Here is a 24,062-nt window from a genome sequence, read left to right as displayed (position 1 = left end):
CCTTGCCTCTGCCAACTTTCATCTGTCTAAACTTAAAGAGGTGATAGTAAAGTCCATCTTAAAACTGAAGGAGTTAAAACACCACCACCTCTTATCTTGAGAAGAGCAATTTGGCATAGTGACTGGTATAAACCAGCTGGCACCTGTCACAGGATGTTCTCACCACCACCCACCCTCTGGTTTCAAAGGCAGACTTGTTGACATTTTCAGAAGCTCCAGGGATGGTGGCCTGCCAGGAAGTACTCCTTACATAGCAGAGTGCCTAGGTGTAGGCTTTATATGTATTGGGAAACTTCCAAGAGGCTCTGGGATTCAAGATTTGGGCAAAGAAATATGGTGCTTAGGACTGGAGCCAGACACTTCAAGAGGAAGGTATTAGGCCAGGGTCTCAAGGACTAGCCAAACAAATGAGGCAGGAAGTTAGAGAGCCAGGCTGGAATGGAGTTTGAGGCTAGGGCTGTTCCTTTTAGTTATATTTTAACAGAGAGGAAAAATAGGATCAGTTTGTATACCCTGTATACTTATACTAACCCATTCCCACAAATGTAAGACTACCAACCTAAAGAAAGAAACTGAGGCAAAAATTAATATATGCAGAGAGTTTATTTGGACCAAATTTGAGAACTGCAACTGAGAAGATACAGATTCAAGTTGCCCTGAATATATGTTCCAATTAGCAGGAGTTACAAGTAGAGTTTTAAAGGAAAAAAGGCTGGACGAAGGGGCTCATACCTGTAATCCCTGCCCTTTGGGAGGTGGAGGTGGGAGGATGACTTGAGGGCAGGAGTTGGAGACCATCTTAGGTGACACAGTGAGACCCCCGTCTCTACAAAACATAAAAAAAAAAATTAGCTGGGTGTAGTGGCACATACCTGAAGTCCCAGCTACTCTGGAGGCTGAGGAGGGAGGGAGGATTGCTTGAGCCCAGGAGTTTGAGGTTACAGTGAGCTATGATCAGGCCATTGCACTTCAGCCTGGGTGACAGAGCAAGACCCTAAATAAATAATAAAGAAGGAAAAAGGGGGCAGTTCTTACATAGATTCATTAAACTAACATAAGCCATTGATTGGCTATATGTTGTTCTTTGTACCACATATTCCAGGAACATGAAGATAATGGGTGAGGGTCACACTGTGCAATTTGTGATAACATTTTAGGTAATTTATCAGCTAATCTGGAAACCACCGGGAAGGAAAGAAAGAACAATTGCCCCTGGGCATGGGGGTGGGCAGAGACTGAAGTCTCATACACACGTCTCTCTGAGCCTGACACATTTTGCAAACCTCACATAGTTCAAATTCTCTGAGCTACTTTTCTTTCTCAGAACAAAATGTCAAACATAATTCCATGGAATGACTTCCAAGTCTCAAACTCCACTCTTAAATGAATGATCTGAAGGTCTCCTATGTATGTGATCGTGAGGGTCAATTTTATGGATCAACCTGGCTTGGCTACAGTCCTCAGTTATTCAATCAAACACTAATCTATGTGTTGCTGGGAAGGTATTTTATGGATGTGATTGAAGTTCATAATCAGTAGACTAAGTAAAGGGGATTATGTTAAATAACCTGGGTGGGCCTGATTCAATCTGTTGAAAGGCCTAAAAAGCAGAACAGGTTTCCAAGAAGAAATTCTGCTTTAGTCTGCTGCTTCAACTCATGCTTCAGTTCTAGCCTACCTTTCCTGATGGCCTACTTTAGTGATTTCAGACTTGCCTACCCAGGCCCCACGATTGTATGAAATAATTCCTTGCCAAAAAAACATCCTTTAATATATTAATATATCTCCTACTGGTTCTATTTCTCTGGTTGAACCCTGATACAGTGACACAGTGATTGAGCAAGAGAATTTGTAAGTAACATTATGTACAACTTGTTTTAGTTTTTTGGGGTTTTTTTTTTTTGAGATGGGGGCTGGTCTCAAACTCCTGGGCTCAAATTACCCTCCTGCCTCAGCCTCCCAAGTAACTGGGATTGTAGTTACTGGGCACCACTGTGCCTAGTTCATTCTAAAATTTTAAATTAATTAATTAATTTTGAGTATCATGTACAATTTAGACTTCATAGTGTATTTTAATAATAGCAAATACAAATATTTGTGCATATATACGTGAGGGTGTGTGGGTATATATATATTTTTCTCTTTGAGACAGTCTTGCTTTGTCACCCAGGCAGGAGTGCAGTGGCCTGATCATAGCTCACTGTAATCTTGAACTCCTAGGCTCAAGAGAACCTCTAGCCTCAGCCTCCCAAGCGGCTAGGAGTACCAGCATGCACCACCACACCCGGCTTATTTTTACATTTTTTTTTTTTTTTACAAAGGGGTCTGGCTATGTTGCCCAGGCTAGTCTCAAACTCCTGGCCTCAAGTGATCTTCCAGCCTCAGTTTCCCAAAGTGCTGGGATTAGAGGTGTGAACAACCCTGCCCAGCCCATACTACAATTTAAAACTATTTCTTAAAACTTTCTTTTTGGTAGTGTTGACCTTAAAGGAAGAAGCTGAGGCAAAATTAATACAGAGTTTATTTGGGCTCTGGTTTAGGACTACAGCCTGGGACACTTCCAAATTGCCTTTCAGAACACTCCAGAGAACAAAAGAGAGGCCCAAGTTTTTAAGGTGAAAAGAACAAATCAGGAGAGGGGGTGATTACAAAAGTTGTTTGGCAGGAATTCTCATTGGTTTACAGATATAACATTGGTTAGTCATTGGCTGTACACTGTTGAACTACAGGGCATATGGCATTTTATGGCTGCTTGGTGTGTGTTAGTCTAGAACTTGCATAGCAAGTGGCTTCAAAGAGGTAATTATTTAGTTCAAGGGGGAGTGAGATGTGACTGATGTTACATTTTTATTAATAAATGCCTCTCTGGGGCTGATAATTTAAAGGGCTCACATTTCTCAGATAAAAGGGTTTTTTTCTTTTTCAGTAGCTCTTCACCGATAAGTTAAATTTAAGAATAGTATTCAGGGGATAGAATAAGGGGAGGTTAATAAAAAAAGAATAGCATTCAGCCTTTTTTTTTCTATTTTGGACATAAAAACTCAGTTCTTTTAGTTTTCCTTCTTATCAGATGCTTATAAAAACATTTGTGTTTTCTCCTTTGACTTCAGTCCCCAAGATTATTTATTTATTTATTTAAATTTATTTATTTATTTATTTAGAGATGGGGCCTCGCTCTGTCCCCCAGGCAGGAGTGCAGTGGCACACTCATAGCTCATTCAAACTCTTGGCCGCAAGCCATCCTCTCACTTCAGTCTCCTGAGCAGCTGGGACTACAGGCATCCCCACCACAACCTAATATATGTATTTTTTGGTAGAAGCAGGATTTACCATTCAGCTAAACACTGCTAACCACAGTAGTAGTCTTTTCTTCTTTCTTTTTTTTTTTTTAAGGCTGTTCAAGTGAAGCAGTGGGAGTGGAACAGAACAAAGGAATCTGTAACTGGTTGTGATCAATTAGTTGTAAGCACCACTGCACTCAGACCAGCCCACAGAAAAAAAGTACTCTTTTTTCTTTTCTTTTTTTTTTTTGAGACAGAGTATCCCTCTGTTGCCCAGGCTAGAGTGCCTAGCTCACAGCAACCTTAAACTCCAGGGCTCAAGTGATCCTCCTGCCTCAGCCTCCCAAGTAGCTGGGGCACGTGCCACCATGCTCAGATAATTTTTTTCTATTTTTAGTAGAGATGGGGTCTAGCTCTTGCTCAGGCTGGTCTTGAACTCCTGAGCTAAAGCCATCCTCCCGCCTCCGGGCTTCCCAGAGTGTTAGGATTACAGGCGTGAGCCATCGCGCCCAGCTGTCAGGGTGATCTTCACTACATCTAAACATTTCACTTGGTGCTTCATATAGAATATTAAAAGGAGAACTATAGTGATGATTACACCTAATTTGGCTCTTTATTTACTGGGAATATAAAGGGGTTAGACCTACAATGTTTCATTTACAAACAACAACCTGAAACTTTTTCTCATCATTTAGAAATAAGACACAAAAATTACAAAAAGAATGACATTTTTAAAACAAAAATGGAACAATTTCAAGTATCAGTCATGAAAGTAGTTTTTGCTTTGCTTTAATCCTGTAAAGTGTACTTAATTTTTAATCTAGAAATGTAGAACTATTATAGATACCCCAAATCACGTGTTTTCTTATACAAGTGAAACAGTTTGTATTACATGTTAAGTAGGAAAAAAATTAAAATTTGTTAGAAAAGTCAACTCAGGAAAAGTTTTTGGTATTATAAATTGATTTTTACTTTTGCCAGACACAAAAATGATGAAATATTCCTAATGATGTCACAGAAGTAAAAGGAGTTCATGATTCAATAAAGGCAGGGAAACCCTGTTATAGTAAAGGCTGAAAATAGACATCATAATACAATCTTTAATAACATACAATGTATGTTCTTCCTATGATCATACTTAACTATAGAACTATTTTCCTGTTAAGACAGCAGCCAGTTCTGCTTTGTGTCTTCCCAACACTTGATTTATGTAAGCAGCTGCTACTCATGCCATCATAGTATACATAATTGCTAAATTTAGAGTACTGTTCAAATATTCTGGAGTGGACATTAATATGAAAAACGAAGACCGTTTGCCGTAATCGCAAAAATTTTACAAAGAGAATTTTAGTATCCATTTAGTACGGTGATCACGAATATCTAGCCGAGCGCCAGGCACAGAAGTGAAATGTTTGTTGGAAACACTAACATTTATCTTACGAACATATATGAAATCTTTCCATTTTTCCTGACTTTTGCCTTTACTGGTGCTTATAAACGAAAGGAAAAAAGCCCAACGGAACACATCAGAACAACAATGTCAAGTGGGTGTTGTTAACTGTATTTTTTATATATAAACTTATTTATATGCTCGCTCTTTATATATACACGGAAGAAGTGTTGTAACAACCACATTTAAAGTTGTGGGACTTGAGCGTCCGGGACTACACATCCCAGAGACCCCGAGGCCTAGGCGGAGCTACCCCCAAATGGATAACTTTTCACCAATGGCGCAGCCAGAGAACTCGTACGCCACGTTCAGCAACACCAACGGGGGCCTGAAGGGCAGGTTCCTTTGCGTTCGAACACTGAGGTATTATCTGGGCTTTGAGTGTATGTGGTTGTTTCAGGGCCTGATTCTAACTACTAAATTATTCCTCACCCTCAGTAGAAGTCTCCTAGTCACCATAACAATTCTCCAACCAAGTTTGGCTCGGTGGAAGCTAAACGCTGAAAGGAACCAGGCTGCCCAGTACCCGGAGAAAGGTCAAGTCCGCCGGAGAAGAAGCGAACCCGCCTTATTCCTGCCCTTCATTGGCCACGGATCCAGACGACTTCATCACAACCAATGGGACCGCTAAAACTTCCGTTCCCGTAACGTATGGGGAGCTGGTTGTGGCGCTTACGTAAACTGGGTCTACGCAGGCGCAGTCGCCCTGCTCTCGTCTAATAGGGAGCTGGCGAGAGAGCGCCGCTACTGGCAAATTCCTCGCCCCTCCACCCCTCGCCTCCTGCGCTTCCCCTGGCTATGGCCCGCCTCTCTGCTGCTGACCAATCCTCTTCATTTTCCTGTTCACATTTACCCAATGAGAGAGGTAGAGGGCGGAGTTCCGGTCATCTGCTCTGAACTGCGGCGGAGTTTGCGTTTTCTCTGGTGCCAGCCGGGGTCTGGCTGCTGAGGTACTTTCTGCAGGGCCGAGCTGGGCATAGGCAGCTCTCTCGCTGCGGGGTGGCAGTGTTGGTTGAATCTAGAAAGCTAAAGTCGCTGAATATGTAGCGCGGGGAGCAATGCGGGAAATGAGAGGTGCCGGGAGGAGGGAGCACGTGGGTCAAACCCGTTCTGTTCCTGCCCAGAGACCCTTCTGCGGATCAGGCTGGTGTTGCCAACACCGCCCCAGCACTTTATCTGGTCCGTTTCTCAGTAAAGGCTAAATCTCCCCTTCGTTAATTTTCAAGGAAGGGTAGCGAGGACTTTTCGAGGCCAGAAAGCAGATTTTCACTTGGAAAGAGACGGCACGTAATATAGTATGTGCTATGATACCGGCTACTATGTTAAGTACTTTACGTGTGTGATATCACTTAATCCACTCAGCTGTCTGAAGAGGTAGGTACTGTTTTCATTTCACGGACGAAGCAGACATTACATTATTCGTCGGTTTGATCGCTGCCTCTTGTTTCTGACAAATTGTGGCACTCGGCTTCCACGGACGTAAAATTAAAAGGTGGTATTGTAACATGTTGCCCCTATTTTCTTTTTTAACTTGAAATTATTTTAAAAGTCAATATAGGCCGGGCACGGTGGCTCATGCCTGTAATCCCAGCACTTTGGGAGGCCTGTCTCCACACAAAAAACCAAAAACGTCAATAAAACATACCTGGGAATGAATAATTGATTGTCATTTTCAAAGTAAAATGATCTAGTAGAAAGATATTGAAGTAAGAGCCGGTTATTACCCTTTGACTGGACAAGTCAGCCTCAGCTTCTTCAACCGCAGAATTGAAATCAGTACCAAACTTGACCACTTCTTGGAGTTGTGCGGATCAAATTATGTGGATATAGACTATAAGTGACTGATGTAAACTGCACATGATTGTTTCTGCTTTTCAAATTCTTCCCTGTGAAGTCTAGGCTCTTCATTTGAACGTACTGCACAGGTTAGCATGCGGCCAAGTACCACTTAAGTGTGAAATATCTCATAAGCCTATGTGAACTGATTGCCCACGGTTCAGGACAGTATTCCCTGTCAGTGCAGAAGTGTTACTTGTCTGGTTTGTACCTTAGACTGGTACACAAGTAGCAAAAAGGGAAAGTAAATCGGCCCACATGACTGCTTTTCTGAGTTTTTTCTTTTAGTGTATCATGATCCATGCAGTGTTTGAGTTGTATCTTATTTTAACCAAAAATCATAACTATTTTTTCTCAACTTCTAAAGAACTACATTTTCAATGATTTCTACATATTTAAGATATTTTTATTTAGGATCAAAAATAAGAGCATTTTTATGTTTATGAACCGGAATGGTCTTCATGGTAATTCAATATTTTAGGGCAGATAAGTGCAAATTCCGGTTAAACTATTGAAAGGGTGTATTAAGGAGCCATATGATGGCTCCTGTACCAAATTACCACAAACTTAGTGACTTAAAACAACACTCATTTATTCTTTATTAGTTCAGGAGGTCAGAAGTATGAAATCATTTTCATTGGGCAAAAGTCAAGGTGTTGAAGGACTGATTACTTCTGGAAGCTTTCAGAGGAAGATCCACTTTCTTGCCTTTTTCAGCATCTAATGGTCACCTGTATTCCTTTAGTTGTGGCTCATTTATGCAAAGCACATCACTGCAATCTCTGCTTCCATCATATCTCTTCTGTAGTCTAATCTCCTTCTGATTTGAGGTCACTTATGTTACATGTAGGGCCCACCCACATAATCCAGGATAACCTCTCCATCTCATGATTTTTCATTACATTTGTAAAGTCCCTTTTGTCCTATAATGAAACATTCATGGGTTCAGGAATTAGGATCTAGGTTTCTTGGGGGGCTATTATTTGGCCCTACCACAAATGATATAAATAAGAGTAAAACGTCCTATCCTGGTGCAGTTTAAAGTCTCATAGGGGTTATAAAAGAAACCATTCACATTAACACATTGACTACCACACTAGAAAAAAAAAATTTTTCTTTGAGGCCACAGTGTTTATTATGAAAATAGAATAAAAACTTCGAAAACAAAATGATTCTTTCTAATTTAATGAAAAATTTGTTGTTTTTCATTGTTTTCTGTACGTCAGTTATACCCAACTTGAAAAATAGTTCACTCGACTCAAGGTAAAGAGACGTGTGAGTTATGCATGCTTCATAAGGCCCCAGGCTCAAAACTAGCATGAGTTAAATATAACTCACATGGCAGTTAATGTGTTAAATGACTGGTGAGTTAGACTTTCAGATTACTATGAAAAGAACCTAAGGTTCTTACCACAAGTTGGTGCTTCTCCACCTTTTCCATTGGAGTAGCTTTTTTTTTTTTTTTTTTTTTTTTTTTTTTGAGACAGAGTCTCGCTTTGTTGCCCGGGCTAGAGTGAGTGCCGTGGCGTCAGCCTAGCTCACAGCAACCTCAAACTCCTGGGCTTAAGCGATCCTCTGCCTCAGCCTCCCGAGTAGCTGGGACTACAGGCATGTGCCAACCATGCCCGGCTAATTCTTTTCTATATAGATTTTTAGCTGTCCAAATCATTTCTTTCTATTTTTAGTAGAGACGGGGTCTTGTTCTTGCTCAGGCTGGTCTCGAACTCCTGACCTCAAGCGATCCACCCGCCTCGGCCTCCCAAAGTGCTAGGATTACAGGCGTGAGCCACCGCACCGGCCTGGAGTAGCTTTTTAACAGCAGAGGTAAATGAATATTCTTGTGATATTTAGACACAAAGCCTGAATTAACACTTTAGAAGATTGAGATTGCTTTGAATTCTAATCTTCAACCTTAAAAATTCATGTGACTTTTGCATTCAGTTTTATAATATGTTCATTGTTGATCCTGTTTTGAATTATTCATCACATCAAAACATTGCTCTTCTAGGAAGAGAGCATGCTGTTTATTCTGTAGCTTCTGATAATTTCAAATTTACTGTAGTCACAGGTTTGCATCCCCCATTTTAAGAAGCATAACTTCAGGTGATGGGAATTCCATTATAAGAAAACCATTTAACCAACTAAAGACAGACTCTGGGTCCTGTTGCTCCTAACTTTGAATCTGCAGTAGGCTTCATGGAGAACTGGATTGATGGCCCCTTGCCTTTGAGGATGCAAGAACTCTTCTGATCCCCTCCACTTCCCCCACAAAGACAGTAGCTCTCATGACTTCAGTTTTTTGTCGTATCTTCAGAAGAAGACAGCCATCTGTTGCACTCTCTGAAATTCATAATTCTTAGGAGTTAGGATCTGATTGAGTTGGGTTTGTTACCATTCAGTATAGATAGGTTGGAATAAGATAATATATGAAAAAATCCAGCTCTGATTAGGCATTCAATGTATAATAACTAACCAGGAAATACCTGCTTTTTTCATGGAGTAGGAATGGGAAAGCAAGGAAAAACACGTTAGAAGTTTCTGTGGACCCCACCTGGAAGTGATCTACAGTTTTCTTGCCTTCCATTGGCTAGAAGTCTGTCACATAGCCACACCTGACTAGTTTAGTTGTGTGCCTGGTGATCAGCTGATGTGTTAGCAGTCTCTGCTATAAGGGGTGGAACCTCTAGCCAGCTGCTTACAACTTGTTTGCAGCTCTTAGTTTTCACCTGTTAGTTTCTTCACCCTATAAACTCCATTGTCATACAAGGGTCTCTGTAGACAGTTATGTTGGATAAAGTTCTTTTTAAGCTGGCTCCAGACCTGTATTGTTAGGCCCACAAAAAAAGCCTCACATCCTTTGCCGTGATAAAGTCTGTACCCGGCACTAACAATGCAATGGAGCCATTTCTCCTTGTTCTGTTTGTATAGATAGCCAGCCTCGGTCTCTTACACTTTTCCAGCATGGATCCTGTGTCAACAATTTACAGAGGACCAGGTCAAGTTACTCTCATGTATAGTAAAGTGAGGACAAAGAAAAAATTCCACAATATTCCCATAAACTTTTTCCAAAAAAAAATTTTTTTTTAGCCTAGTTTTGGGCCAACTCCTTTGCAAGCCCAATGTGGTAGTCTGCCATCTAACTTTGATATGTGAGGATACAGTATGCAGTGTATAAGCCACAAAGTTTTTATTTTTGTACGCTGTAAGTACAGTTTATTGGGGATTTTTTTGATTAATTATATGACTTTTCAAAAGAAATTCTCCCCGGTAATCCAAACCTAAGCTATTTCACTTATTTGTTAAATGCTCACATTTGGTTCACCAACCCTTTCTATTTCTTGATCTAGCCAGTTGTCTTACTTTGTTTAGAATAAATGTCAGTGACTGAGATGAATGATAGTTAGAAGTGATTTTTTTTTTTTTTTTTGAGAGAGAGTCTCACTGCATTGCCCAGGCTAGAGCACCATCGCATCAGCCTAGCTCACAGCAACCTCCAACTCCTGGGCTCAAGCGATCCTCCTGTCTCAACCTCCCAAGTAGCTGGGACTACAGGCATGCACCACCATGCCCGGCTAATATTTTCTATATATATTTTTAGCTGTCCATATAATTTCTTTCTATTTTTAGTAGAGATGGGGTCTCACTCTTGCTCAGGCTGGTCTCGAACTCCTGAGCTCAAACGATCCACCCACCTCGGCCTCCCAGAGTGCTAGGATTACAGGCGTGAGCCACTGCGCCCGGCCTAGAAGTGGTTTTTTTTAAACTCCTCAAAAATAGTATGTTATAGGGCCACATTATTTCACATTTAAGCATTTAAAATTGGATTCACTTAGCTTTAAATGCAGATTTTTCTTGTATTCCAAGTTCATTTTGGCAGGGCCAACTGGTTCATCATTCTAGCTAGATAAATTGTGTAGCTAGTGATAATTAGTAAAACTCTGTTAACATTTTAAAGAAGAAAATACTCCATTGTATGTTCTATTGTATTTTCCAGGTCTTTTGGCTAAACATTAATCTTTATGTAATAACAAGTGTAAAGCATAAAATTGTTGGCAGAATGGTGTGATAGAAGGATCACTTGGGGTTACAGGATCTGTCTAGACCATGTAAAATATATAACTTTTCTGAGCTTTACTCATTTGTAAAATAGGAATAAGAGTACTAATCCTACTTAACTCACAGAGTTGTGAGAATCAGACAAAATGATAAATACTGTAGTCCTTTGTAAAATGTGAAATTCTTTCATAAAATATAAGGTTATAAGGTTATATTATTTACTGTACCTTAAAAGGGTTCAAATTTAGCATTAATTCTGTTGTGAACTCCACCAGTTCATGTGATTTTTTTGTTTGTTTGTTTTTAGAAACCTCTAGCACAGTTTTGCTTCTTTGTAAGTTGACAACCAAAAAATGATAAAAATTCCGTCAAGTCTATTTGGTATGCCTTCAAATTTCATTTTGGCTTTTTAACTCTGCAAGTTCATGGGAAAATTAAAAGAAAGCTCTCCAAAGACTGATAAGCTTGGTGTACCATTATAGTTTAAAATATTTTCTTGATAATTTAATCTATTGTGTCAGTTAAGATATTTCTTTTACGTGTTTTTTAGTGTTAGTCTGTATATATTGACTAAGTGATGGTTCCATTCTCTTTGTGGATATTCATCCTGATCGTTATTGTTTTATTGGCTTTTAAAAAAGAATAGCCTTGAATTGCAGCAAAGCTAGTGGTTAAGAGCACAGAAACTGCCTGGGTTGTATTCTGGCTTCAGTTATTAGCTGTGTGATCTTGGGCTATTTATTTGTAACTACTCTGTGCTTTAGTTTCCCTATCTGTGAAATTGGATAATAATAAGTGCCTCATAGAATGTTAGGAAAATTCAGTGAGTGAATATTTGAAGTGCTCAAAATGGTGCCTGACAAACTGTTAATAATTTTTTTCTTGTTGATTTTATTAGTTGTAATTTATCAAGTATTAATGGGAAATAATAGCAAAGAGAGAAAGCTTCAGAGGATGGCTGATATTTTTATTTTTTTTATTTTTTTTATTTTTATTTTATTTTATTTTTTTTGAGACAGAGTCTCACTCTGTTGCCCGGGCTAAAGTGAGTGCCGTGGCGTCAGTCTAGCTCACAGCAACCTCAAACTCCTGGGCTCAAGCGATCCTACTGCCTCAGTCTCCCGAGTAGCTGGGACTACAGGCATGCGCCACCATGCCTGGCTAATTTTTTGTGTATATATATGTATTTTTTAGTTGTCCATATAATTTCTTTCTATTTTTAGTAGAGACGGGGTCTCACTCTTGCTCAGGCTGGTCTTGAACTCCTGACCTCGAGCGATCCACCCGCCTCGGCCTCCCAGAGTGCTAGGATTACAGGCGTGAGCCACCGCTCCCGGCCTGATATTTTTAATTTATTATGTCTTACAACTGATACTCTTTCTTTAAGCCTATAGATACTTGGAAACTTGTATGTTTGGCTCAGGCAACCACAGTTTGCACTGGATTTCATAACATTGATATTTCCATCATCTTAAGAAAAATGTTGATTAGTTTTAAGGATTTCCATATGTATATGCTTTAAATATTTTAATTGTATGTTGCTTGGTTTGACTTAAGATTTATTTATTTCAGTTAGTACAAATAAGAATTCTGAGAACACTTTGCATTTGAATGACTATTGTAAAATGGTTTGTAAAATATGTCCTTTATATCTGTGGTCCTCAACTTCCGGGCCATGGAGCAATACCAGCCTGAGGTCTGTTAGGAACTGGGCTGCACAGCTGGAGGTGAGTAACAGGCAAGTGAGCAAAGCTTCACCTGTACTTACAGCTGCTTCCCATCGCTCGCATCACCGCCTGAGCTCCGCCTTCTGTCAGATCAGCGGCAGCATTAGATTCTCATAGGAGTGCGAACCCTACTGTAAAATGCACGTGTGAGAGATCTAGGTTGCGTGCTTCTTATGAGAATTAATGCCTGATGATCTGAGGTAGAGCTGAGGTGATGCTAGCGCTGGGGAGGGCAGCAAATACAGATTATCATTAGCAGAGAGGTTTGATTGCACCGAGACCATAATAAATCAATTGCTTGCAGACTCATATGGAAACCCTATCATTGAGTGGCAAGTGACAATTAAGCTGCATCTGGTGGCAGGCTTTATAGTGTCAAGTGAGCATCTTACTTCAATTATACTGCTGCATCTGGTGGCAGGCTTAAAGTCAGAGTCTGACACTTATTTTAGTCTGCGTGTGGCCTGCCCATTATTTTATTTGCCACTTCTATCCATGGTGCACTTGTCTCAGGCACAGTTTTGGTAAGCCCACAAGCTAACCCTAGCAGAAATGAGTAAAAAACAAACGTTGCTAGAGACTTCTTTGAAAAGGGAGAAAGATCCAATGATGTGACAGCAGAACACACTAAGACTCCCAACAAAATGAAAGCTGCATTTAAAAAAAATATTCCAGGAGTCCTCCTTAAATAACAGATTCATTGCAACAGGTGATTCACATTCTCAAAGCTTGCTTTGTGTAATACGTGGCAGTGGCCTATCCAACAAAGCCATGAAACCTTCAAAACTGCTTTGCCACATGGAGACCAAGCACCTTGCATTAAAAGACAAGCCGTTGGAGTTTTTCAAAAGAAAAGAATGTGAACATGAAGAACAGAAGCAATTATTGAAGGCCACCACTTCATCAAATGTGTCTACACTGAGAACATTATTCTTAGTGGCTAACTGCATTGCTAAAGCTAAGAAGCCGTTTACTACTGGTGAAGAGTTGATCCTTCCTGCTGCTAAGGACATTTGCCATGAACTTTTAGGAGAGGCTGCAGTTCAAAAGGTGGCATGTGTTCCTCTTTTGGCTCGCACCATAATTAGATGAATTGATGAAATAGCAGAGGATATCGAGGTACAATTGTTAGAGAGGATTAAGAGTCACTGTGGTATGCAATCTAGGTGGATAAGTCTACTGATGTTCACAACAAGGCAACAGTACTTGTTTTTGTGTGATGTAGTTTTAGTTTTCAGGAGGATATTTGCATGAGGATATATGCACTTTTTTTTGAGATGGAGTCTCACTCTGTCACCTGGGCTAGAGTGCCTTGGCATCAGCCTAGCTCACAGCACCCTCAAACTCCTGGGCTCAAGCGATTCTTCTGCCTCAGCCTCCCAGGTAGTTAGGATTACGGGCAGACACCACCACGCCCGGCTAATTTTTCTATTTTTAGTAGAGACAAAGTCTTGCTCTTGCTCAGGTTGGTCTCGAGCTCCTGAGCTCAATTGATCCTCTTGCCTCTGCCTCCCAGAGTGCTGGGATTACAGGTGTGAACCACTGCACCTGGCCAATTATGTGCCCTTTTTTTGCCTACCAGCACCACAGCTACGGAACTATTCAAGTCTTTGAATGATTACATATCAGGAAAACCAAAATGGTCATTTTGTGTCGGTATGTGCATGGACGGAGCTGCTGCCATGACTGGACAGCTTTCTGGTTTCACTACACAGGTCAAGGAGTTCGCTTCTGAATGTGAGTCTGTGCAGTGTGTCATCCATGGAGAAATGCTGGCTAGCCGAAAAATGTCACCTGAACTAAACAATGTTTTGTAGGATGTGATTAAAATTATCAACCACATTAAAGTAACTTAACTCATGTCTGTTTGTGCAGCTCTGTGAGGAAATGGACACAGAGCACACACCTCTTCTCTTATAGACAGAAGTGAGGTAGCTTTCTCAAGAGTTTTTGAGTTATGAGAGCTACTCCAGAGATTTCTTTTAGAAAAACAGTCATGACTGGCAGCACATTTCAGTGACACAGAATGGGTCGCAAAACTTGCTTACTTGTGTGACATATTCAACATGCTCAATGAACTCAATCTGTCACTTCAGGGGAGAATGATAACTGTGTTTACTTCCCAACCACAAAAGACCCCCGAACTGAGAAGGAATGGATCCATGACCCATTTGTGAATAAGCCAGGTGAATCGACTTTGTCTGTGCTAGAAGAGGATTAACTGCTTGAGATGACAAATGATGGTGGCCTTAAAAGTATGTTTGAGAGAATTTCAAATCTCCATATATTTGGAGTTAAAGTCAAGGTGGAATATCCTGAGATTGCCACAAGAGCACTGAAAAGCCTGCTTCCATTTCCAACATCCTGTCTTTGTGAAGCAGGGTTTTCTGCAGTGACAGCAACCAAAATGAGATTATGGAGTAAAGTGGACATAAGCTACACACTTCCGGTGTCACTGTCTCCCATCATTCCCAGATGGGACCATCTAGTTGCAAGAAAACAAGCGCAGGCCTCCCACTGATTCTGCATTAGGGTGAGTTGTATAATTATTTCATTATGTATTACAATGTAATAATAATAGAAATAAAGTGCACAATAAATGTAAGGCACTTGAATCATCCCAAAACCATACCCCTCCCCCAACCCAGTCCGTGGAAAAATTGTCTTCCATGAAACTGGTCCCTGGTGCTAAAAAGGTTGGGGACTGCTGCTTTATATCATTTGAGAGGAGTGTAAGAAAATAGTTAAGAGTGTGGGCTCTGGAATCAGATTTGAGTTCCAGTCCTTGCTCTGCTTCTGTGAACTAAGCAATATTTGGTAAATTATCAATCCTTTCTAAGCCATGCTTTCCTAATTACGGGAAGTAAGTGTACCTATTTTATAGGATTGTCTGGAAGGCTAAATGAGATATAATGCATACAAACTATTATATATACTGCTACATATAATGCATATATACTGTTATGTATACTGCATATATTTCCAACAGTGCCTGGCATATAGCCAGAATTTAATACATGTTAGTTACTGGTACGTCTTGGATGCATTACAGAAAGAACCAGCAAATAGAACAAGTGGTAATATGAGGAGATCAAGGTTCAGATAGGGTCTGTGATTTACTGAAGGTCACACCCCCCCAAAAAGTAAGCTTCCACATGTCCAGTGAAGATCTTATTTTTGTTGTTGTTTTGTTTTTGTAATTTTTATTTCAAAATATTAGGGGTACAAGTGTTCTTGTTACATGGATGAATTGTATAATGCCGAAGTTGGAGCTTTTAGTGCACCTGTCACCAGACCATTACAGATCTTTTACTTGTTAAAATACTCCCTCCTTTTCTGCAGTCACACCTCTTCAACTCCGTCATGTTGACTAGGTCCATCTAGAGATGATCCCTTCATTTCCCAACATGTTTCCAGTTCTTGGCTTTTGTTAGAATATTTTTATTTTGGTCCTGATTCTGTCAGAGCCCTTTCCTTTCTTCGTGGATCCTCCAGCCCTGCATTACTCAGACTGAAAGTTGTTAGCATAGGTGACAGCAATCTATTCTCAAAAAAGGAAGACAGACACAAGAATAGGTGTTAAAGCTAAATTTTTCACATTGGTTGATCTTTCTTTATTCTCCTGTGGTTCCATTAGCCTATCATTAACTCATATTTAATGTATCACTGAATTACTTTTATGAAGCTGTTCCATTCTGTTTAAACTTTCTCCCTGTTTTTCCCCGAGATTATAAAATCAAATTAAGGTTTTTCTTAGGAACTAAGAAAGGAGTTTGAGAATCACACAAATCCTCTGAGCTATTCTAAAAATAGGAAGAATGCAATTTATGAATCATGTGGTTGATTTTTAAAAATCTTGAATGGTTAAAATAATGGATGTATTTTTTGCATCAAAATCATGTTTATATCATATAAAACAAAGCACATAGTATAATGCTTAACTGCATTCTGGAAATTTGAGATAGTTTGATCCTATATAAAGTATTTTGTGAAAGAAAAGTAACATTTTGAACATATTAATTCCAGAATTTGGCTTTCTAGGACTAGCTATTAAATTACATTCAAACCATCAAGTGTTTATTGAATGTATTCTACATATAGGGTACTGTGTAAGACTATATGGTGATGTTTCCAAATCTTTCCTTAGCTTCCTCAATTATGCCTTCATTGGGTTTTCTGAGACTTTAGAAGGTTGGGGTGAAGTGATCTTAAAGCTGCGATTGTGGATGTTTTATCAATATTGTTACTATTCAGTTTATTTCTTATGTAAGAGCAGCCTTGCTTTCTCCATAAAAAAGGTGGGTGGGGGGCGGTAGCTGTCTCTGAGGCTTGAAGATTGTTTTTGTGAGTCTTTTCCTGTTTAAACTGTCATTGTTTTGCATGTATGTGTATTTCCTTATCTTTGCCTACTTGTCTTCCTCTTTTTAGTGTATTTTGTGTGTGTTTTTATTTCCGTATTCCTCTTACCAGAAGTAGGATTTTGTCGAGTTAGCCTCAGGCTGGTAGAGGATTGATATAAAAGAATTGGAAAACATGCTTCCTGTCGTTAAGAAGTTTGTGCTCTACAGTAGGGAGCAACAAATATAAGTGTGTAAAATGTAGATAAATGTGTAAAATGTAGAGATAAATAACATTTCAATAAATTTAGTATATCAATATTCAACACAATATTTCAGCATTCTGAGGACATAGAAACTCACTATGCTAGGTTAAGATGTTACAGTACCAGCAGAATTTGAGCTAGATCTTGAAGCATGGGTAGGATCTAGATAACTTAAGGATGCAGGATTCCTGGAAAAAGTATAATAGTAACCGTTTTTGTAGTTGTATTGTGGGAAAAATATTTTACTGGGTAAACTAACACATTTTACCCATTAAAATATTGATGTGTCTATAAAATACAGCAAGTAATTCACATGTTCAAACTTTCACTCAATATCTATAGCCTATGCAGAAATAATAAAATAATGTATTATGATACTTTCTAAAAATTAAGAATTTACTTTTGTGTACTTAGGAAATGTTTGTGAAATCATATACAGTGGTCCCTAGGTATATGCGGGGTTGGGGGAAGATTGTCCTCCCACATACAAAATCTGGGCATACTCAAATCCCGCAGTCAGCCCTCTGCATATGCAGGTTTCTCAATCCGAGTTTGAAATCCAAGTATGAGTGGACTCTGGAAGTTCAAACCTATGTTGTTAAAGGGTTAACTGTATTTGCTTTTATTTCTCAGTTAATGATTTCAGTATTTTTGATGACATGAAGTTAGTTTCTAAGAACAAAACTCTTTTATATGAAACTTCTCCTGTGGGAAGTAAGAATTTGTCCTATTCTTGTCATCTTTGTCCAGGAACCAGTTAGATGATGTTAAATGAAATGATCCTGTCCTACTTTGCTGACACATAGGAGATTATTGCAGTTGCAGAGGAGAGGTCATGAGACACTAATGGAGACTAATGGCAGGGCAAACAGCCAGGAAATGGATGTGAAGGGTGATTTACAAGGCAGGATTTGTAAGCTCGTTGACTCTTATCCTTTGCTTCCATTTTAATCAATGATTCTGAGATTTTGAGCCTGCATGATTGAAAAGATTGTGCAGTTAACAAGGATAGAGCATACAGCTATGTGAGTTACATCTTGGTTACATATTTAATTTGAAGTTCTGACAGCACGTCCAGGTATATGGGTCTAGGCAGACATTAGAAATATGGGATTGAAATTTTTGGGAGAGATCAGGTTTGGGGGTAAAATCTAGGAGTTCATATGGAGGTAATAATTCATGTTGCCAGGGGAAGAAGGAATTTCTAAGGAAAATTCAGTTCAATCTCAGTTATGGTTAACAGCAGAAATTTAAGTTATTATTATGTTAAAGCATTTTTCCGTTTGGAGACTGGAGTTATGTCCTGAATGATTTTTTTGCAATTTTCTTAATTTTTGGACTTGCTGCTAGATGGCAGTAGTAAGTAATGCCAAGGGCAAGGAAAGCAAGTATTAAAACAGAGTTTGATAGCTTAAGTCTAATTCATATGTTCAGTAAAGTTACAATTGACCGTACATTATTTTCAGTCCCTTTTATTCATTACATCAAATCTATGAAATAATAATAATAATAATACCTGGCCCTTATAGGATAGTTCAATAATTATGTCTTTTTTTTTTTTTTTTGTGGTATCAGCATCATTTACTGTGTTCAGAAGAGAGGAAATGAGTTTAGAACTTACTAGATTCTGATCTTCCCACATTGCTTAAAAGAGCTGGTCTTACTATATCTTTACATGAGTATTATACAATCTATAAATATTTAAGGGTTTTACCACTTTTTTGAATTCTACTTCAACATATTTGTTTTGGATATTCTAATTTGGAGTATTAAATAGTAAATCTATGTCAAAATATAAAAGAAAGTGTCACTGGCTGTCAGTATTTATAAAATATTGCCTTATTGTATGAGAGATATGTTGACATAATTATAAGCTGTCCAGTGTCAGCCTCACTCACTGTGGCTTAATCTTATTTCAACCACTGATTAATAATGGAAATTTAGGCCGGGCGCGGTGGCTCACGCCTGTAATCCTAGCACTCTGGGAGGCCGAGGTGGGCGGATCGTTCGAGCTCAGGAGTTCAAGACCAGCCTGAGCAAGAGCGAGACCCCACCTCTACTAAAAATAGAAAGAAATTATATAGACAGCTAAAAATATATATAGAAAAAATTAGCCGGGCATGGTGGTGCATGCCTGTAGTCCCAGCTACTCGGGAGGCTGAGACAGGAGGATTGCTTGAGCTCAGGAGTTTGAGGTTGCTGTGAGCTAGGCTGACGCCACGGCACTCACTCTAGCCTGGGCAACAGAGTGAGACTCTGTCTCAAAAAAAAAAAAAAAAAAAAAATAATGGAAATTTAAAGAATCATTAGTATGTTAAAGCATCTTTTTCTGCTTGGTGGCATAGGGTAGCGTTTTGGGGGGAACATTCATATTATGAATTCAACTTAGAAGTATCTAGTCCATATATACACATTTATGTATATATAAAAGAGGTAGAAATTATGTCTAATACTAGTTTATTCTTGCAGGTTATTGTTTGACACTATATATTGCATTTCTTTGAAATTCTCTATCTTGTATTTGCGTGCTATTTTGTGTCAGGAACCATTTTGAGCACTTAACATGTGGTAATTAATGTACTTCTTATAAAACTCCAAAATGCTGATATTGCTATCCCCTGTTTAAAGAATAGGAAACCAAGACACACAGCTGGTAAAGCCAGGATTTGAACCCTGGCAGTCTGGCTGTACACCCATTCTCTCAACTACTATACAGTACCTATCTCTCTAAGCCTTGGTTCCCTCATCTAAAAATTTATATTAAAAAGAGTACCTTTTAGAATTATTTGGAGGGTTCAGTGAAGCGATGCATGTGAAGAGGCTGATACAGTGACCTAGACTACTCATGATCAGTTAATATTAGCTGCTTTTTGGCTACTTTTCTGGTTTTCTTCCATTTCTTTTTTCCTTGTATCCATTATGGTTTTGTGTTTTTTTCTTCCTCTGCCCATTCCTTAAACAGTGGTGTTCCAGGGTTCTATTCTTGGCCTGCTGTTTGCTGTCATTCTGTGTCATTCCCCTTCAGCAGGCACGTCCACTTTCTTAGTTTTTAAGTACTGCCTGCTTCCCATAGTCTGATGACAGAATCCCATACCTTCCCCCTGGGTTACAAACCATACGTCTAAATATTTGCCGCACATTTGCCTTTGGCCACGACCACCAGTCCCTCAGGCTTAGTATGAGTAAAACTGCGGGCATTTCTTTGTTTCTGCCCCTTTTTCTTTCTTTTTTTTTTTTTTTTGAGACAGACTCTCACTTTGTTGCCCAGGCTAGAGTGAGTGCCGTGGCGTCAGCCTAGCTCACAGCAACCTCAAACTCCTGGGCTCAAGCGATCCTCCTGCCTCAGCCTCCCGAGTAGCTGGGACTACAGGCATGTGCCACTATGCCCGGCTAATTTTTTTCTATATATATATATTTAGTTGTCCATATAATTTTTTTCTATTTTTAGTAGAGACGGGGTCTCGCTCTTGCTCAGGCTGGTCTCGAACTCCTGACCTTGAGCGATCCACCCGCCTCGGCCTCCCAGAGTGCTAGGATTACAGGCGTGAGCCACCGCGCCCGGCCAGCCCCTTTTTCTTGATTTTTGGATTCACTTTTTCCTCCTCCTTTTTTCTCCTCCCCCTCACTTCCAAATCCACTTAGTGCCAAGTTTCATTAATTTTGTCTCCTGAATATTTCTCAAGTTTGCCTTTTTTCTTCTACCTTTTCTTCAGAGTTTCATCATCTTTTTTTTAAGTTTTATTTTTAATTGACACATAATAATTGTACATATTCATAGGGTACAGTGTGATGTTTCAATATACGTACATATACAGACAGTGGCTCATGCCTATAATCCCAGGGTTTTGGGAGGCCGAGGTGGGAGGATTGCTTGAGGCCAGGAGTGTTATGTTATGTTACATTATGTCACTTTATTGTAAGACAGAGTCTCACTGCATTGCCCAGGCTAGAGCACCGTCGCATCAGCCTAGCTCACAGCAGCCTCCAACTCCTGGGCTCAAGCGATCCTCCTGTCTCAGCCTCCTGAGTAGCTGGGACTACAGGTGCGTACCACAATACCCGCCTAATTTTTCTATTTTCAGTAGAGACAGGGGTCTTACTCTTGCTCAGGCTGGTCTCAAACCTCAGGCTTGAGGCACTGCACCCAGCCTAGTTTTTGCTTTAGATAGTCAATTATTTTTTAAGGAAAGTTTTACAAGAGAAAGGTCATATATTTACCCTAATTTTTACCATTTCCAGTGCTCTTTATTTCTTGCGTCAATCCATATATCAGTCTAGTATCATACTCCTTCTACCTGAATAACTTTTATATTTAAGATTTCTCGTATTGCAGTTCTGCTGATAATGAATCTTCTCAGCTTTTGTTTCATAGTCTTTTTTGAAAGATATTTTTGTTGGATACAGAGCTTTGTGTTGGTTTTTCTTTCCTTTCAGTGCTTTACAGTGTCATTCCTTTGTTCTCCGACTTGCATAGTTTTTCATGAGAAGTCTGTAGTAATTCTTATCTTTGCTCCGATGATGCTTCTTTTTTTTCCTCTGCCTGCCTTCAAGATCTTCTCTTTATTTTTGGTTTTCAGCAGTTTGACAGTGCATCTGGGTGTGTGTGTGTGTGTGTGTGTGTGTGTGTGTGTTTATCCTGAGCTACTTGGATCTGTGGTTTGTTGTCTTTTACTCATTTTGGAAAATTCTTGACTATTATCTCTTAAATATTTCTTCAGCCCTTTCTTGGTACTAAGTTACATGTATGTTACACTGTTTGATATTGTCCCTCAGCTCTGTGGTGGATTTTGTGCTCCCCTCCACTTGCTTTTCTTGTAACGTTTCAGTTTGGATAATTTTTGTTTCCCTATCTTAAAGTTCACTGATTCTTCCCCCAGCCATTTTGAGTCAACTGATAAGCCCTTTGAAAGAATTCTTCATCTCTTATATGGTTTTTTTTTATTACTAACAATTCCATTTGACTTTTTCTTGCAGTTTCTATCTTTCTGCTGAAATCTTCCATCTACTTGATCTTTTAACATTTTGATCATAGGTGTTTTTTATTTAAATTAAAAAACATGAGGCATTACTGATGGGACAGAATTCACCATTTAAAAGTATACAATTACATGGTTTTTAGTGTCACAGTGTTATACAACCATCACCACTATCTACTTTTTTCTTTTTGTTTCTTTTTCTTTCAAACTCTGTGGTCAGTGGATTTTCTTTTCTTTTCTTTTTTTAGAACTCTATGTATCTCCACTATCTAATTCCGGAACCTTTGCATTACCCCCAAAACATACCCCATACCTATTAGCAGTCGCTCCAAATTTCCCTCTTCTCCTAGTCCCTGGCAATCATTAATCTACTTTCTGTCTTTATAGATTTCCTTATTCTGGATATTTCCTGTATGTGGAATCATACAATATGAGATCTTTTGTATCTGGCTTCTTGCACATAGCATAATGTTTTCAAGATTCATCCATGTTGAAGCATGTATCAGTACTTCATTTTTTTTTAGTGGTCAAATAATATTCTAATGTATGGATACATATGCCACATTTTGTTTATCCATTCATTGGTTGATGGTCATTTGTGTTGTTTCTACTTTTTGGCTATTATGAATAATGCTGCTATGAACATTCATGTTCAAATTTTTACCTGAACATATGTGTAACTTTATGAGAAACTGCCAAACTGTTTTCCACAGTGGCTGCAACATTTCACATGCCCACCAGCAGAGTATAAGGGTTTTGATTTCTTTGCATTCTTTTTTAAAAATTTTATTTTCTTTAATGGATGAATACAAGTTGTATATATTTGTGATGTACAGCATGATGTTTTGATATATGTATACATTATACAATGGCTAAATCAAGCCAATTAACATATTCACTACCTTATATATATATATATATTTTTTTTTGTGGTGAGAACACTTAAATTCTACCCTCTTAGCAATTTTCAAGTACTATACAGTATGTTGTTATTAACTACAATCACCATGGTATACAACAGCACTCTTGAGTTTATTTTTCCTGTCCAACTGAAATTCTGTATCCTTTCATCAGCATCTCCCTACTTCCTCCTCCTCTCTGGTCCTGGTAACCACCGTTCTCCTCTTTGCTTCTATGGGTTTGACTTTTTAAAATTGCGCATATATATATGTGGGGAAAAATATATATATATACACACACACACATACATAAAATATGTGTATACATATACATGAGATCACGTGCTATTTGCCTTTTTTATTTTTTTATTTTATTATTTTTAGAGACAGGATCTCACTCTTGCTCAGGCTGGTACTGAACTCCTGAGCTCAAGCAATCCTCCTGCCTTGGCCTCCCAGAGTGCTAGGATTATAGTCATGAACCACTGCACCTGGCCTGGTATTTGGCTTTTTGTCCCTGGTTTATTTCGCTTACCATAATGTCCTCCAAATTTCTTTCTATTTCACAAATGACAGGATTTGCTTCTTTTTTAAGGCTGATAGTATTCTATTGTGTATATATACACCACGTTTACTTTATCCATTTGTCAGGTGGTGGACACTTAGGTTGATTCCATATCTTGGCTATTGTGAATAGTGCTGCAATGAACATGGAGTGCAGACATCTCTTCAGCATACTGATTTCATTTCCTTTGGATATATATTCAGTAGTGAAATTGCTGGATCATATGGTAGTTCTATTTTTAATTTTTTGAGGAACCTCCATACTGTTTTCCATAATGGCTGTATTACAGTTTCTTCAGATTCTTGCCAACACTTGTTTTCTGTTTTGGGGAGTTTTTAAAAATAGCCAATTAGAGTCCATCATCTGAGTGATCTCTGGGTCTATTCTGTTTATTGCCTCCTTTCTTGACTATTTGTTGGTGTTTTCTTATATCTGTCTGTCTCTCAGATTGAATTCTGGACATCATGTGTAGAAGAAAAGTAGAGATTGAAGTAAATAGTATTTACCCTTGGAAATGGACACCTGTGCTTCTGTCATACTGGGAGTGTTGAGAGTTGAACAGTCTAATCTGGTTTGGATTTTGTTGTTGCTATAGTTACCTTAGTATACCACAGACTTCAGATTCCTTCAGTGTGAGCTGTTACTATCTTGTGTTTAGCATCGCGTCTG

The 24,062-nt window shown here is 39.0% G+C and overlaps 1 protein-coding gene across 1 annotated transcript in view; it reads left to right on the top strand.

Moving 5' to 3' along the window:
- Positions 1–5,636: 5,636 nt before the first annotated feature.
- WDR89 (WD repeat domain 89) overlaps positions 5,637–24,062 on the top strand; it is a 36,847-nt gene continuing 18,421 nt past the window's right edge. Inside the window, exon 1 of the mRNA XM_069465047.1 lies at positions 5,637–5,681. The gene's annotated coding sequence lies outside the window, so the exon portion shown is untranslated. The remainder of the gene's footprint in view (positions 5,682–24,062) is intronic.

Source organism: Eulemur rufifrons, chromosome 2 (assembly GCF_041146395.1).
Source record: "Eulemur rufifrons isolate Redbay chromosome 2, OSU_ERuf_1, whole genome shotgun sequence".
In the NCBI taxonomy this organism is placed as follows: Eukaryota; Metazoa; Chordata; class Mammalia; order Primates; family Lemuridae; genus Eulemur; species Eulemur rufifrons.
Note: the sequence above shows the minus strand (reverse complement) of the source record. Positions and strands in the feature narration are given on the sequence as shown.